Source organism: Thamnophis elegans, chromosome 6 (genome assembly GCF_009769535.1).
Source record: "Thamnophis elegans isolate rThaEle1 chromosome 6, rThaEle1.pri, whole genome shotgun sequence".
NCBI lineage: Eukaryota > Metazoa > Chordata > Lepidosauria > Squamata > Colubridae > Thamnophis > Thamnophis elegans.
Genome location: NC_045546.1, coordinates 12,087,882 through 12,103,621, shown reverse-complemented (window position 1 = coordinate 12,103,621; position 15,740 = coordinate 12,087,882). Strand labels below are relative to the sequence as shown.

The window sequence follows — 15,740 nt, the reverse complement described above, 5'->3', positions numbered from 1 at the left end:
GGATAATGCATAAGAAAAACAGCTTTGAATAAAACAATGCATAATACTTAGGAACACATATAGTAGGTAATCATGTTCATTAAAATCAAAAAATGAGTGGAGGAGATGTTCTTTTGATCATCTCTAAGTGATAACTTGATATCCAACTAGAATATAGGGCTTACTGTAAGTAAATATGGATGTAGGAATGGAGTCTTTGTGAATGCTAGTAATCCTTGCGCTAGTAATAAAATACAAGCAATGCTAGTAATCTTTATGCTGCAATAAAATACAAAAATAGATAATGGCTAAATAACTGTGAACACTGCAGTGCCTTCTGCACTTCCATCACAGAAAGATAAATGATATTTGTTGTGTCATAGATCCAAGTGCCAAAAACAGCAGATTCATGATTTGCAGGTTTTTTGAAAGCATACTGTGATTCATTTAATATCTTAAGATCAGCCTTCACCAATCTGGTGCCTTACAGATGGACCACAGTTTCTATAATCACCTTATATGGTCTAAGGCAGGGAAGGCTGTATTAAAAATTATCCATACATATCTATATTTCATCCAGTACTATAAGCACTTATAAATCCCACTGATTTCTGTTGGCGACTAAACTGACATGGGTCATATTTTAATAACTATAATGTTTGTATTGCTGCATTTCTATTGGGTTTTTTTTTACTATTGCTTTTCCCCACTATTATTTCAGTTCTGCTCTGTTGACCCTGAAGATTCAATCTTGGAAAAATTCAGAACAAATACTGTGACCAAGTTCTTTTGTTTAGATTGTGTATTCCTCTTTCAAAGCTTTGACCTCTACAGATATTGTCTCCTGTATCAATTTCTCCCTAGCATAATTGTGTGTGTGGAAATTTCACTGTATTTTTCTCATCTTAGCCTTCTTCCTTCATTATATAGTTATTGCTAATGAAAATGCTCTTAGACAATACTAAGATTTTGCATCTGATGAACTTTAACAAAGGACACTAAAGAACCAACACAGTCTTCAGAATTGATTGTTCCTGTGTTATCCATCACAATAATAAATTCCTTCTGATGGCAGAATAAAATTGAAAAAGTGAGGAATGGCTGGGGAGTGGGGTTGCTACAATCAGACTGAGTGATTTGTGTGTCTTCCAAATATTGTTTTCAACACAAGTCTTGGCGAAAATGGATATGTTTGTGCAGCTGATTGGTTATGCTCCATCAATGTTTTGTGAGATCTTTGTTATGTTGAAGTGTACAATTAAAGGAACATTCCTTACTCCCTGCATATCATCGGCTGGGTACATGCATTGCACTAGACCACAATGATGCAAGCCATATTATACTCTAACTTGTTGTCTGAACCAGGCATTACATCATATAGTATATGGATCCAGTTGTTTGTTCAGTAAACCATAGTTTAGCAGACTGTAGCTCAGTTGATGTATAAATATGTTTATTGTATTAATAGCAGTAGAGGTAACTTTGTTTTTACTCTCTCCAAATAATAATAAATGTACTATAATTATTGAAGAAAATCTATGTGATTGTGAAGTCAACACTATCTTGATGGCATATAATCAGTTGAATAAAAACCTCTACATTGTAATTGATTGGACAAGAGAAATCCATGCATGCTGTCCATATTGGTGTTTTTATGTAATCATAAAAATACAAATCTAAGACATGCGTAGATTTGTCTTATCCAATTAATAAAAGTTGCCCTGAATTTAAATGGATCTATTATTTTAAATGTATGGAAGATTTTAAAAAGTACAAATTGTTAATATCTCGAGAGACATTTCCCACTGTTTTTCCAAAGAGTCAATTTGCTGTTATTGTTCAGGTAGATGGTACCTAACCACTTATTTAATTTGCATTTTGAAACTCAATCTGGTTCTAAAAGTGAGCTACGCCACAATGTCACTGGTTTTCACTTAGCATGGTTGTATCATCCAAGTCCTTAATGCCTTGGGGAAATCATGATTGTCAGTGTGTTGTGTGAATTAGGGCCGTTCAATAAACCGTGGTAAACAAAATCATGTCTAAGCAGGGAAGGCTTCAAATTCTGGTAGATGGAGATTACAACTGGAATTTCAGGAACATGGCAGGCATTCTTCCAAAGTAACTGCTTGCAAGTAAAGTTTTCTGCTCATAAAATGTCTGCTCTGTAAATCCCCAATTTAGCAAACATCTTGCTACTTCCTCACACAAGTACCATCTATGTGGCTCCTTACTTAGGCAACATTTATGCTTTTCAAGCAGGGGTGAGTAGTGTACCTGCATCAAATCACTGGAGGTATCCTTCACAATGTTTATTTCCAAGGAGATTTCTGGGGCCCATTTGGATTACAAAGACATTTTATAAATAAAAAAAGTCATGACAGAGGTTGACTTTTTGTTTCCAGCATGTCAGCTTTTTATTTTTGGTAAAGCAATTTCCCGGGAAGGCAAGTTGGTGGGCGCCAAGGAAGGGCGACTTTGAATCATCATGCGCACCCATGTGCAAGTTCATTCAAAGGAACAACGTATTTGGATTGCACCCTTTTTGTGTGATAGAAATACTGAGGAAAAGAGCACTGTGCCACCTTGAGCTCCTGACAAGGTGGGATATAAATCAAATAAATAAACCAAACACAATTTAATTTGTTTGCCAGGTGACACTCAGGCAAAAGTATCAACTGCAACTGCATCAACACTATATTCCATTAGTTGGCAATAGCAGCTACTTTGTTACAGTAATTAGAATATAGGTTATAGTATACACTGGAGGAACTTCGTTTCTAATCTTTGTACAGCAATGAAATTCACTGGTGATTCTTGTGCCACCTGTCTCCTAATTAAGCTTATCTTCCACTTCTCTGTGGAATACAGGCAGGCTGGGAGAAAAAAATGTTAAGAACCCTGGCTAGCTTGTAAACTGGCACGAAGTTGAAACTCTCCAATTAAACTCCTACAAGGGACATTAACACAAGTAAGATTCTAAGCTAAGTAATGGTTGAACACAGGGGGAGGGGGGAGGGATAAGGAGGAGTACTTGACAGTAATGCTTGTTCCCAACTCTGTGTAAGTAAAGTCGAAGCCCTATAAACAATAAACCAAACTCTGTTAATGTCTGCTTTCCCCCTCTTCCCCCCCCCCCGCCAAAAACCCCTCCAAACTTCTCACAGCGCATTCTTAACAATATTAACATCCTGGTAATCTACTGGTTAGCAATATTCTGATCAGTTTATCTCTTAGTACATGTGGCTAACCGAATGCATTAGCTGAGATGTTTTTTATTTGTCTAGTGCAAATGAATTAAAACTGCTGAGCTGTGCAAAAGCATCAACTTACAGCAAAAGTTTTGTTTGCCTTTGTTCTGATCTCTCTCTCTCTCTCTCTCTCTCTCTCTCTCTCTCTCTCTCTCTCTCTCTCTCTCTCTCTCTCTCAGAGAGACACAGGGGTGGGGAAAACCTCAAGTCTCACTTTGGCAACCTCTTTCTAATTATATCTTTGCACCATGATTTCTCTTGTAAATATGAAGAAACATGTAAGGCAAGGAGCTCAAATATTTGTGCTCTTTGTCCCAAAGCTGTTTCTCTCTCCCCCCCCTTCCTCTGTGAGGCCAAGTGCCAATCAAAGTTGTTTTTCAAGCCATGAAATTGTAGAATTCTGTCTTCCGTTCTCCCGAAGGGTTTGGCTCTGGAAAACAGGCATGGGGGGGTAGTGGGATAAAACATTTTTTCTTAAAAAAGCTCTTCTGTAAGTAAGTGCTTTAGATTTATAAAAACTGTATCCTATGCTAACCAATGTCTATGTTTGCTAAGTGTATTTACTTCTAGCTCTCCAGGCACTCGTATTAATGGATCATATTACACATCCTACTTGATCTTCCCCCCTCACCCCTTTTGCAACTTGTGAGAAATTTCATGAACTTGAGAAGCACAGAAATGTACAGCTGAATTCCAGTCTTGACTGAGTTTTCCCTTCACTAGAGGGTCTTCTGTCTTGGATAAGCTCCACCATGCAGACAATGGAATAGACGTGTGAATTAGATCATCCCCGATTCAGATTTTATTTTAAAAATCCAGGTGCAGAGACCAGCGTAGGAAACTTGTACTATTGCTGAACTAGAAATCCCGGCAGTCTTCAAAAGTGACTAATGGTTTCTGGGAGTTGTAGCCGGGGTGGGCTTCAAAAATTGCAGCAACGGGCTCGCTGCCCCGTTGCTGCGTGGGCGTGGCCCTGGTGGGTGTGTCCTAGTTGACCTCCTGCACCATGATGGGGGGGGGGTGTTTTTTGCCCTCCCCAAGCTCTGGAGGCTTTCCTTAAGTCTCTGGGTGGGTGAAAACTGCTTCTCCCAGGCTCCAGAGGCTAGAAACAGGCCCATTTCTGGACTTCCAGAACCTCTGGTAGGCCCATTTCCTCCCCAACCCGAGCCACCACATGGGCCCTGCATTTACCTGGTTGTAGTTCACAAATATCTTAATGTCACAATTTACCTATTCCACTAAAGATATTCTTCTACACTTCCCCACACCAGTATGATGTGGGAAAGACAGGTACTCCTCGAATTACAACCACAATTGAGCCCAAAATTTCAGTTGATAAGCGAGACATTTGTTAAGTGAGTTGTTAAGCCACGGTGGCGCAGTGGTTAGAGTGCAGTACTGCAGGCTACTTCCGCTGACTGTCGACTGCAATTTGTTATACTAACAAATTTATCTATACTAAAGTTAAAAAAAAAATTCAGCCAGCCACTATGGTTACTGATAAAACATAAAGAGAGTTATAATAGGGAGGACCAGATTCTCCATTGTGGGCTAAATATACTTGAATAATACTATGTTATTAGTAAGTTTTACAGCTACACTAACTTTGCAGCTTTGAGATAAATGTTACCCTCTTTCACTTCATCACAAAGGGAATTTCAGAAATCATACTATCCTTGCCAAGATTATTTTGTGTTTAAGGGCAGCTGGATTGCATCCATAGTTTTATCAGAGCCAAAAATTACCAATCTTCAATCTTGGTAATCTTTTAAAAACATAGTATATATAAAAAGGTATACATCAATTAGAAATAGTATCAATCCTTACAACAATAGACATTGGTAGCCTGCCCTGTTTTCTAACGAAACTGTACCTTGTGTACATTCCATGTTAATGTTTGTCTGCCTTTACTTCTTTTTTAAAAAAAAAAAAAATTAGATATTTTTTAAACAAGCAAACAGTAAATAGGAGATTTTAAAATTTGACATGTTTATTAGCATTATTTTTTCTTGCCTCCCATTATCAAGGAAGATATAGCAACAAAAAAAAGTAAAGAATCATTCCCAGATTTGGGAATTATAATGGTAAATATTATAAGAAGGAAAAAGCTAAAATGATTTTGATTAAAATGCTATAGGAAAAATAAATATAAATATTTTGCCAAGGCTGAACCTTCTTATATCCAGTCTTCTAATAAAAAAATTGAAGGCAAGATATTAAATGGTAGACACAAACAACTATCTTTATATGGCCTAGTAAAAAGCTGAGGAGCAAGCTTTTTACAAGACTTGAAAGAATGGACTGGCTGTACCAATTTTTAAAGAATAGATAACTGCTTAACTTGGACCACATCTGGATGAAATTTCTTTAGGGCTAGATTGCTTCTATTGAGGGAGCAGGATTCCCACATGGTTTTAAAAAATACCGTATTTTTCGGAGTATAAGACACACCTTTTTCCATCAAAAAAGATGGATGCATCTTATACACTGAATATAGGATATTTTGCCTCCCGAAACACAGCCCCCTTCACCAAAATGACCATGCATTGCCTTTAGGAGCCTTGCAGAATGCTCCTGGGTGCTGGGGAGGGCAGAAATGAGCGAAAAACGGGCTGTTTTTCACTTTACTTACCCCAGCCCCCGGACTCTATGTCTCCTAAAGGCTATGCCTGCCCTTTTTTGGAAAAAAAAACTGGGCCCGTTTTTGCAAAAAAGGGCCTTTTTTGGGAGGTCTTATGGTGCGTCTTATACTTCACTGCGTCTTATACACTGAAAAATACGGTAATATGTAGACATTTTACCAGTTCAGAGTCAATAACTCAGGAGTGGGATTCTACCGGTTTGGGCAAACCAGTAGCTCTGGTAATCAGCTCGGAGCAAACCAGTTCGATCAAGTGGGCCTACCCGTCCCTGCCCTTTACTTACCTATATCTTCTCAGCTGAGTCATGCGGCAGAGCGGATTGCCGCTCCTCAGCTGTTTTCCTCCCTAGCAGTAATGCGGAAGGTACATTTTCTCCAAACTGCATGCACGAGCAAAGTGAGAGAGTGTGAAGTGCGCAGTCATCGAACCGGTTGTTAAATTGGTAGGATCCCACCACTGCAATAAGTCCAAGACCTAATCAATAAGGCAAAGATGAAATCTTTTGAGACTCTTTCTTTGGAATTACCTCATTTGTTTCAGCATAGTTCTAAGTGAAATACGAAGATATTAGTAGACATATACTTGTGGTTCAGTGGTGGATTCCAGATCCCATCGCAACTGGTATGCTGCAACGGGGCCAGGTGTCCACCACATGCACATAAGTGCGCACGCATGCACACCACCGCCCTGCGACACTTCAGCTGCTCAGCGAAGCATCTTGCAGGTGCCGTACGCTGCATGGATGTGCGCAAATGGCCCAGTAGGGTCAAATACAGGCAAGGAACGCGGGCGGGTGGGCCCTCTGACCCACCATACCCAGCAGGCACCGGTTCACCCATACCAGGGCATACCGGCCATAACCCACCATTGTTGTGGTTATGTTAGGTTAACATACTGATATGTCTCTCATTCTGGAAACATTTATGAGGTTGTCAGTATCTGACTTTGCCAACAGTTTCCAATAATTTTAGCAACAACAGTAGAACCTAGCAGGACATACTGTAAAGAAGAGGGTGGTTTTTTTTCTAAATTATTGCAAGCCAGAACAGATAGTTGATTCTGGATGATCTCAAACATTGTTTAGAGTTGGACATATTTAGCATTTAATAGAAGACCACCAAAAAGTAACAAGGCAGTGGAGTAGATTAGAAAGTCATAAAATCACCTTCGGTGAAAAGAAAGGCAAACCACCTCAGTATTGTTGCCGTAAAAGTTATATGGACAATATCCACAAACTTACAAGAAATTGAGGTCATCTCAAAGGAAAATTTATCTGTATAGCTCAGGGGTGGGTTCCGGCAGTCACTACTGTTGGTTTTCTCATGGCCACTCCCCTGTGCATGCTTTGCACGTGCATGCACATGCTTGATGTGCGCTGCATGTGCATGCACAGTGCAATAAAAATTGCTCTGCGCAGAAGCAAAAAACAAGATGGCGGAGAACCTGTTCTGGGGGCTTGGCAGGCCTAGGCTGCTGCTGATTCCAGTGATCCAGGCTGCCAAACCACTACCCGTTCGGCCGAACCGGTAGGGACCCACCACTGATACAGCTGTGGCTTCTACTGTTATCTTAATGAAAGCTCTTATTGTCCAGACATCATTAGCTTTTACATGTGAACCACCAGTGAACTATCAGTAACTAGAGAGTTACCGATGTACCATATTTTTCGGAGTACAAGACGTATTTTTTCCCTCAAAAAAGAGGCTGAAAATCTGGGTGCGTCTTATACACTGAATACAGCATTTTTTTGCCTCCTGAAGCCCCGCCCCTTCACCAAAATGGCCCTGCAGAGCCTGTAGAAAGCTTTCAGAGAGCTCCTGGGGGTGGGGAGGGCAGAAATGAGTGAAAAACGGGCCGTTTCTTGCTCAATTTGCCCCCCCCCCAGTCCCCAGGAGTACTCTCTAAGCTTCCTAAAGGCTATGCATGCAATTTTTTGACAAAACGCGGGCCTGTTTTTTGTTCATTTGTGAGCCCCCCCCTCCCCGGAGCATTCTGCAAGCCCCTAAAGGCTATTCATGCCTTTGGGGGGGGGGGAACGGGCCCATTTTCACACAAAACGGGCCATTTTTGAGAGGTTTAAAGAGTGCAAAAACTTTTTTTTTAATTTGCCTCTTCAAAACTTTGGTGCATCTTATACTCCAGTGCGTCTTATACTCCGAAAAATACGGTAGGTTTACCTGTCATGCATTTCCAGTTGTCTTGCTTGTTGACTTCAAAAAAGTTGCTCATTTCTTTGGTTGCCATTTGTAAAGTAGTAGTAATAGTGTCCTGCCTCACAGGGTTATTGTGAGCATTTTAAAAAATGATACCTCTGTGTTCACCTAGTGCTTTAAGGATAAAGCAGGCCCTTAAATCTTAATTAGTGAACGGGTTTATTTGCTTCGCAAAGTAGGTTATGGAGACTGGGAAAGACATCAGGCAACATTCATTCTAATAAGGTAATGTTTGGCTCCTGCCCGACGTTAACTTAATTGTTTTAAATATATTTTTGGCCAAAATTTTATATCACCTAGTTAGTATATCATCAGTACCATATGTCTATTTAGTCATGTCAACATTTGGAATGACCTCATGTATAATTTTAGTAGTCATTGGTTTCCCTACTTGTAGATCAGGGATGTCAAACTCGCGGTCCATGGGCTGGATACGTCGCATGCTGGTGCCACCCCCGCTGATACGTCACATGATGCCGCCATGACGTGAGTTTGTAACACCCCTGTTCAGTAGTGGGTTGCAGGTGGTATGCCCCGGTACAGGCGTATCGGAGCCTGCCCGGAGCACCGGATACCATTCTGGTACGGTGCTCTGGAGGGCCCACCCGCCTGCCTGAATTCCTTACTTGTGCTTTAAGCCTTTGGCGCTTCCACGCACGTGCATGGTGCGACACTCCACCAAATAGCTGGAGTGCCGAGGAAGCTTGTGGAAGCGTCACAGGCAAGCACGCGTCCATGTGGGTGACCCCGGGGCGTTTCTAACTGTACCGGTTGGAACGGAATCCGGAACTCACCACTGCCCCTGTTGTAGATTAATGCTGTCCATGAAAACTTGGAAATACTACAATTGCAGGCTAGATAGAAGAGTGAAGTATGTAGGGTAGTAACGTTAGATTCTGGATTTAATGATCTCATATGGGTTCAACTCCAGTAAGCCAAACTTACTGTTTTTGGACAGGACTTTGGTTCTTCCCTAAAGTTTCTGTTTTGTAGCACCACTGTGTGTTTGCAATTGATAACAGTTGCATAAGATAAATCTGGTACAAATTATTCATAGCTATGCTGAATTGCCAGCTTGATTTCTATGGTTCTCATATTCCGTTTATCTAAAATTCTGCCAACTTCCAGAAGCAGGTTAGCTTATGCATCACCTAATTTTTGCATGGTGTATGGAAGCTATACCTAGTCTTGTGCCTCTAATCCTCTGGTGGCGAACCTATGGCATGCGTGCTAGAGGTGGCACGCAGAGCCCTCTCTGTGGGCACGCACACTGTTGCCAGTTGCTCTTCTGGGTTCCAGCACAGACATGTGCATTGGCCAACTGGTCTTCACAGGCGCTGAAAAATGGCCTGAAAAACGCCCCCAAAACAGGCATGCGACAGTCAGATGGTCTTCAGGTTTTCGCTGCTCTGGTGCGCGCACATGCACACACATGCACGCATGTTCCGGTTTGGGCACTCGGTGCCAAAAAGTTTAGTCATCACTGCTCTAATCAGTATACTCACTAGAGCACAGATGTGTTTTCTGACATTATTGTCTCACATCCATACTGTGTGTGTGTGTGTGTGTGTGTGTGTGTGTGTGTGTGTGTGTGTGTGTGTGTGTGTTTATTGCTGGAAAGTGTTAGGTATGTATCTTAAATGTGATACGAGCAACTTTAATTTTCACCTTCCAAAGCAGATTGAGAAAAAGCAATGGACAGATGCTTTGGCTAACTTGGTCACCCCTGGGAAATTCTACTGTAATCTTGCCATTCTGGGCCAAGGGTAAACCAGTGTTTGCTGACAGTCTGAGCTAGTGATTCTTATTGTGTCACTTTTCCCTGTGTGTGTTTTTTTCTTCCAACAATCCGGAGTCTTTCAGTCCTTGCAGGCCACTGAATCGTATCTTTTTTTTTTCCAATTAGAAGCTTTATAGAAGCAAGAAGACACGTTCCCTTGAGTTTCTGTAGAAAACCGCTAGCCTTTTACAGTATTGACCAACAGTGGCAAGTGAATGCCTGAATGCAGTCTAACAAAGTTAAATTGTTATTGCCAAGAACCAAGCAATTTGAAAAAAAAAAAAAAATATTAAGTGGATATAATGGAAGAGACATGTGTTGGCATTCTTTTATTTTTCAAGAGGCCTTTTGAGTGGTTGATCAAGGAAGATAAGAAATTCCATCATGTTTAACTGATTAAATGGTGGTTAAGAGAAGGCTGTGGTTTTGATGAGGATTTTAAGAATGCTGCCAAATATTTTACTTTGTAGACTTCATATCTGACTTGAAGGAGTCACGATGTATTTTGTTATAGGAGTGTTCTGAGTACAGATCTCTAAAAGAAGCTCAAATGTTTGAAGTATTCACCACTAATTTGCTGCTTGTTTGCATTTTGCAGTTCTGCCGAAACATTTTGACAGCTGTAACTAGAAAATTATTTGTGAAAGTCGTTGGAATTATTCTTTAAAAGAACTATTAAATTAGATTAACACTTGTTTAATTCAGCATATAGATGAAAGTGAAATTCTAAGAAAATAATAAATAAAAACATAGTCAGTGATGCAGATGCAATTTATATATAGAGGGTTGGTGTACTAGAGTTTACCAGTCTTGATTCTCCTCAGAGTTTCTACAATCATGGGAAGACTATATGGCCCACTAAGTCAGATGACTCTCTTGCTTCCGTTTATACATACACTAGCATCAGCGATGGTGAACCTTTTTTCGCTCGCATGCCATAAGGGGGAAGCGCAGGTGGGGCGTGCCGCACCCATAATGCAACACACGACCCCCCTGTGAGCATGCATGCATGAGAGGTACAACCCCCATTTTTTCATGCTTTTTTCGCCCTCCCCAGGCTCCAAAGGCTTTATAGGAGCCTGGGGAGAGCAAAAGCAGCCTCCCCTGCCCCCCCCGGAGGCCCTCCGGAGGCTTCAGGGACCAATGACCCTATGAGCAAACCGGAAGTTCCGGTTTGCTCGTAGGGTCGGTTTAAGCCCTCCAGAGGCTTCAGGGACCTTCAGGAAGCCTCCGGAGGACTAAAAACAACCATATGGGCAAACCGGAAATCCGTTCTCGAACTTCTGGTTTGCCCATAGGGGTGGCTTTTTGTGTTCTGGAGGGCCTCTGGTGGGGGGGCTCTTTTTGCCCTCCCCAGGGTCCTATAAAGTCTCTGGAGCTTGGGGAGGGTAAAATGGATTTAAAAAAAGGCTGAACTCACACATACCCTGACAAATGGCTCCACATGCTTAATCCTTAAAGTGTCATCTGACCAATGCAAAATAAAGTGTGAACTCTTTGTTCCCAACATTTAGAAACTTATGTTCAGCTGATAACTGTTTCTACATTTGACAGCCAAACTCAGTGTTCAGCTTCTGATAATTTATAACTCCCAACTTACGACCAAAATTGAGCCCAACATTTCTGTTGCTGAGTGAGACATTTGTTACGTGAATTTTGCTCCATTTTACAACCTTACTTTCCACAGTTGTTAAGTAAATAATTGCAGCTATTCGTGACCCGTCAAAACCATGTTCGACTAAGCTGCGCCCGATTAAACCGCGTCGCTGATGTCATCAACAGGGCGACAACAGCCAGCGTGGAGAAAGAAGGGCGCTTTAAATAGCGCTTTGAAAGCAAGCCGATTCAACTTAAGGTAAGGGTTAGCTTTAGGGTTAGGTTTAGGGTTAGGTTTAGGGTTAGGTTAAGGGTTAGGTTTAGGGTTAGGTTAAGGGTTAGGGTTAGGTTTAGGGTTAGGTTAAGGGTTAGGATTAGGTTTAGGGTTAGATTAAGGGTTAGGTTTAGGGTTAGGGTTAGGGTTAGGGTTAGGGTTAGGGTTAGGGTTAGGGTTAGGGTTAGCTTAAGGGTTAGGTTTAGGGTTAGGTTAAGGGTTAGGGTTAGGTTTAGGGTTAGGTTAAGGGTTAGGATTAGGTTTAGGGTTAGATTAAGGGTTAGGTTTAGGGTTAGGTTTAGGGTTAGGTTTAGGGTTAGGTTCAGGGTTAGGTTTAGGGTTAGGTTTAGGATTAGGTTTAGGGGGGTTAAGTTTAGGTTTAGGGGTTAATTTTAGGTTTAGGGTTTACAGCGTGCTTCTGTCTCCGCGCTGTTGTCGCCCTGTTGATGACATCAGCGACGCGGTTTAGTCGGGCACGGTTTAGTCGAGCGCGGTTTTGTGGTGGAACCGCAGCTATTAACCTAGTACATGTATTCCTCGACAGTTCATTTAGTGGCCGTTCAAAGTGACAATGGCATTGGAAAAAGTGGCTTATGACCATTTTTCACACTTAGGACCATTGCAACATCCCCATGGTCACATGATTTACATTTGGATGCTTGACAGCTGACATGTTTATGACAGTTGCAGTGTCCTGGGGTCATGTGATCCACTTTTGCGACCTACTGAACTAGCAAAGTCAGTGGAAAACCCAGATTCACTTAACAACCGTGTTACTAATTTAGCAAGTACAATGATTCACTTAACAAATGTGACAAGAAAAGCTATAAAATGGGGCAAAACTCACTTAGCGAATGTCTCATTTAGCAACATAAATTATGGACTCAGTTGTGGCCATAAGTTGAGGATTACCTTTAACCCGGTTGTTAAGTGAATCTGGCTTCCCCATTATCAAAAAGTCACAAAAGGGGATCACATACCCTGGGACACTGCAACCATCATAAATATGAGCCAGTTGCCAAGCATCTGAATCTTGATCAGGTGACCATGGGGATGTTGCAATGGTCATAAATGAAAAGTGGTTGTAAGACACTTTTTTTCATTACCATTGTAACTTCAAACAGTCACTAAACAAACTGTTCTACGTTAAGGGTTACCTGTACCTCTGGACTAACAGCATCTGTCTTTGGAGTGTGCCTCTCATCCAGTGGTGGGTTGCAGGTGGTACGCCCCGGTATGGGCATACCAGAGCCTGCCCATAGCACCGGATACCGTTTTGGTACTGTGCTCCAGAGGGCCCACCGGCCCGCCCGAGCTCCTTACCTGTCTTTTAAGCCTTTGGTGCTTCTGCGCACCCGTATGGCGCATACAGCACCTGTGCGACACTCCGCTGAGGAGCTGGAGCATCTTGGAGGCTTGCGGAGGCATCACAGGCAGGTATGACGCATGCGTGCACCGCATGCGTCCATGTGGGTGACGCGGGGCCCGTTCCAACCATACCGGTTGGAACGGGATCCGGAACTTGCTGTCATATCTGTCTTTGGAGTGTGCCTCTCATCCCACATATATTTGAGTAATATGACTTGCTATAACCATACTACTTATCCTCCCAATGTGCTTACATTATTTGCTTGGCTATGCTGGTTTCACTACCCTCTGGCAAGGGAAGATGGAATTCCCCATAAAGTTGCCACACATAGCATCAGATTTTTCTAGATTTCAGTATTAAATAAAACACAGAGAAGGGAGTTGCCATGGAAAAATAGTATGTAAAAATCAATGAACGCATGTGCAAATGTGTGCCAATTTTCTGTTAAATAATAACTGAAGTTAATGCTAAACATAAATATGAACACATTCATTGTAGAGTCTCTAAAATGAATCAGTGCAGCCTAACATTAAAAACACCCAATATGTGTTTTTTTTAATGTCTATATTTTATGAACTAGTTAATGTTAACTAGTTGTAAAGAATCTCTATATCGAATTATTTAACAGACATTTTATACTTTTTAAACAATAATATACACAGTATACAGTGTCACAAAGATGCTAGACTTAGCTTCCAAAAATGAAAAAGGTACAATACAAATAATATGTCCTCATAAACATTTTTAGTGGTGACAATGGCTCCATTGTTTAAAAAAGAGATGATGAATGGAAAATTTGTTATATTAGAGTGGTTTTTAAAAAAACCCATGGTTTAAATTACCTTGTTTCAAATCAATCAGCCTTAGAAGAGAGGAGGTTCAGCACAAATTTCAAGTAGCTTCTCTGCTGAAAAATCATTTCTGCTTTTTTTTTATTAATAGAAATGAGCATTTAAAGTTTGTTGCATATTATGTAGCCAAGCATTAACTTTGATCACTCTTGGTCCAATGTATATCTGAATGGCAGATGACGGGGATAGTTGAGAAAAGTTGCCTTTTATTCCATTCATACCCTGGTTGAAAGCTTCTCAATGACATTTAACCAAGTCATGATGAAGTGCTCTTATTTCTTAACCACTAAGCAGCTCTAAAAGACGGCTAACTGGGTTGAAATCAGATTAGTTGGGAAACCCCCATCTCCAGGTGGAGAGCCCATAATTTGTCTTTTGTTGACCATGCACCAAGCCTTCCAAGAAGGACAAGTCCTGAGAGCAGAGGTGGTATTCTACCAGTTTGGATCAGTTCGCCCAAACTATAGCGGAAATTGCGGGTGGCCCTGCCCGCCCACCCCCGTCTCTACGACATCCTATTTAGGCCCTTTTTTTAAAAGCAAAAAGCGCATGCATGGAACGCTTAACACATGCGCTGAGATGGTGAGGTTCACATTTGCGAATCGGTAGGAAAGGTAAATACCTCCCCTGCCTGAGAGCTACTTAAGTAATTGCCGAAGAACGAACCATATTTTAAAATACTAAAGAAAGGTGACAGATATGCATGTTCTTATGCTTCATTCAATCCTCTTCTTTCTTCAATAATCCCTCACTTCATAAATTTCTGAGCAGTTCAAGCAAACTTCCGTTACGATGTGGAGGAAGAATGCAGTGTGCTTCCTTCTCAAAATGATGTACATAATCCACCTTCCCTTAAGCTCTCAGAGATACGGACTTTACGCTATAACCACCTTCTAGCTCCGGACTCTCTTGGAGGTGGGGAGAATGTTTCTGTTTTTACACAAAGTATACCTATCCTATGTGGAATTTCTAGTTACTCGTATCACCAGGAGGCACTGCGTGACAGATTTTATCCTTTATTGCAGCTCCCTAGGTGAGGTGACCAGATCTTATTGTATGGGGTTCAAATCTTCTTCCAGAAATTAAAAAGAGATTTTTTTTTAATGTTTCATGAAAAACAGACAAGTGGCAGCACATCATAACACCAAGGATCCTGTTTAGTGATATAAAAATAGCAGTTCGCTGTTGTTAGCTGAAACTATGGTGTTGTCTATGTGTTAATTATTTGAAGTCATGAACATCTCTCAGGCTGGGGGGTCAAACACTACGCCCCTCAGACAGGGTCCGCAACTTGGGAGTCCTCCTGGACCCACAGCTGACTTTTGAACACCATTTGTCAGCTGTGACCAGGGGGGCATTTGCCCAGGTTCGCCTGGTGCACCAGTTGCGCCCCTACCTGAACCGGGAGGCTCTCACAACAGTCACTCGTGCCCTTGTGACCTCTAGGCTGGAGTACTGCAATGTGCTCTACATGGGGCTGCCCTTGAAGAGTATTCGGCGACTTCAGCTAGTCCAGAATGCGGCCGCGCGAGCGATTGTGGGTGCATCTCGCTTCACCCACATAACACCTATCCTCCGCGAGCTGCACTGGCTACCTGTCGATCTCCGGGTACTCTTCAAGGTGCTACTTGTCACCCATAAAGCCCTTCATGGTAGTGGATCTGGGTACTTGAGAGACCGCCTACTGCCAATCACCTCCACTCGACCTATTAGATCCCATAGATTAGGCCTCCTCCGAGTCCCATCTGCCGGTCAATGCCGACTGGCAACCACGCGGAGGAGAGC

General features: G+C 41.8%; 1 protein-coding gene across 1 annotated transcript in view; it reads left to right on the top strand.

The window, feature by feature from the left end:
- SESN3 (sestrin 3) overlaps nucleotides 1-15,740 on the top strand; it is a 72,686-nt gene that overhangs the window by 1,146 nt on the left and 55,800 nt on the right. The window lies entirely within an intron of this gene.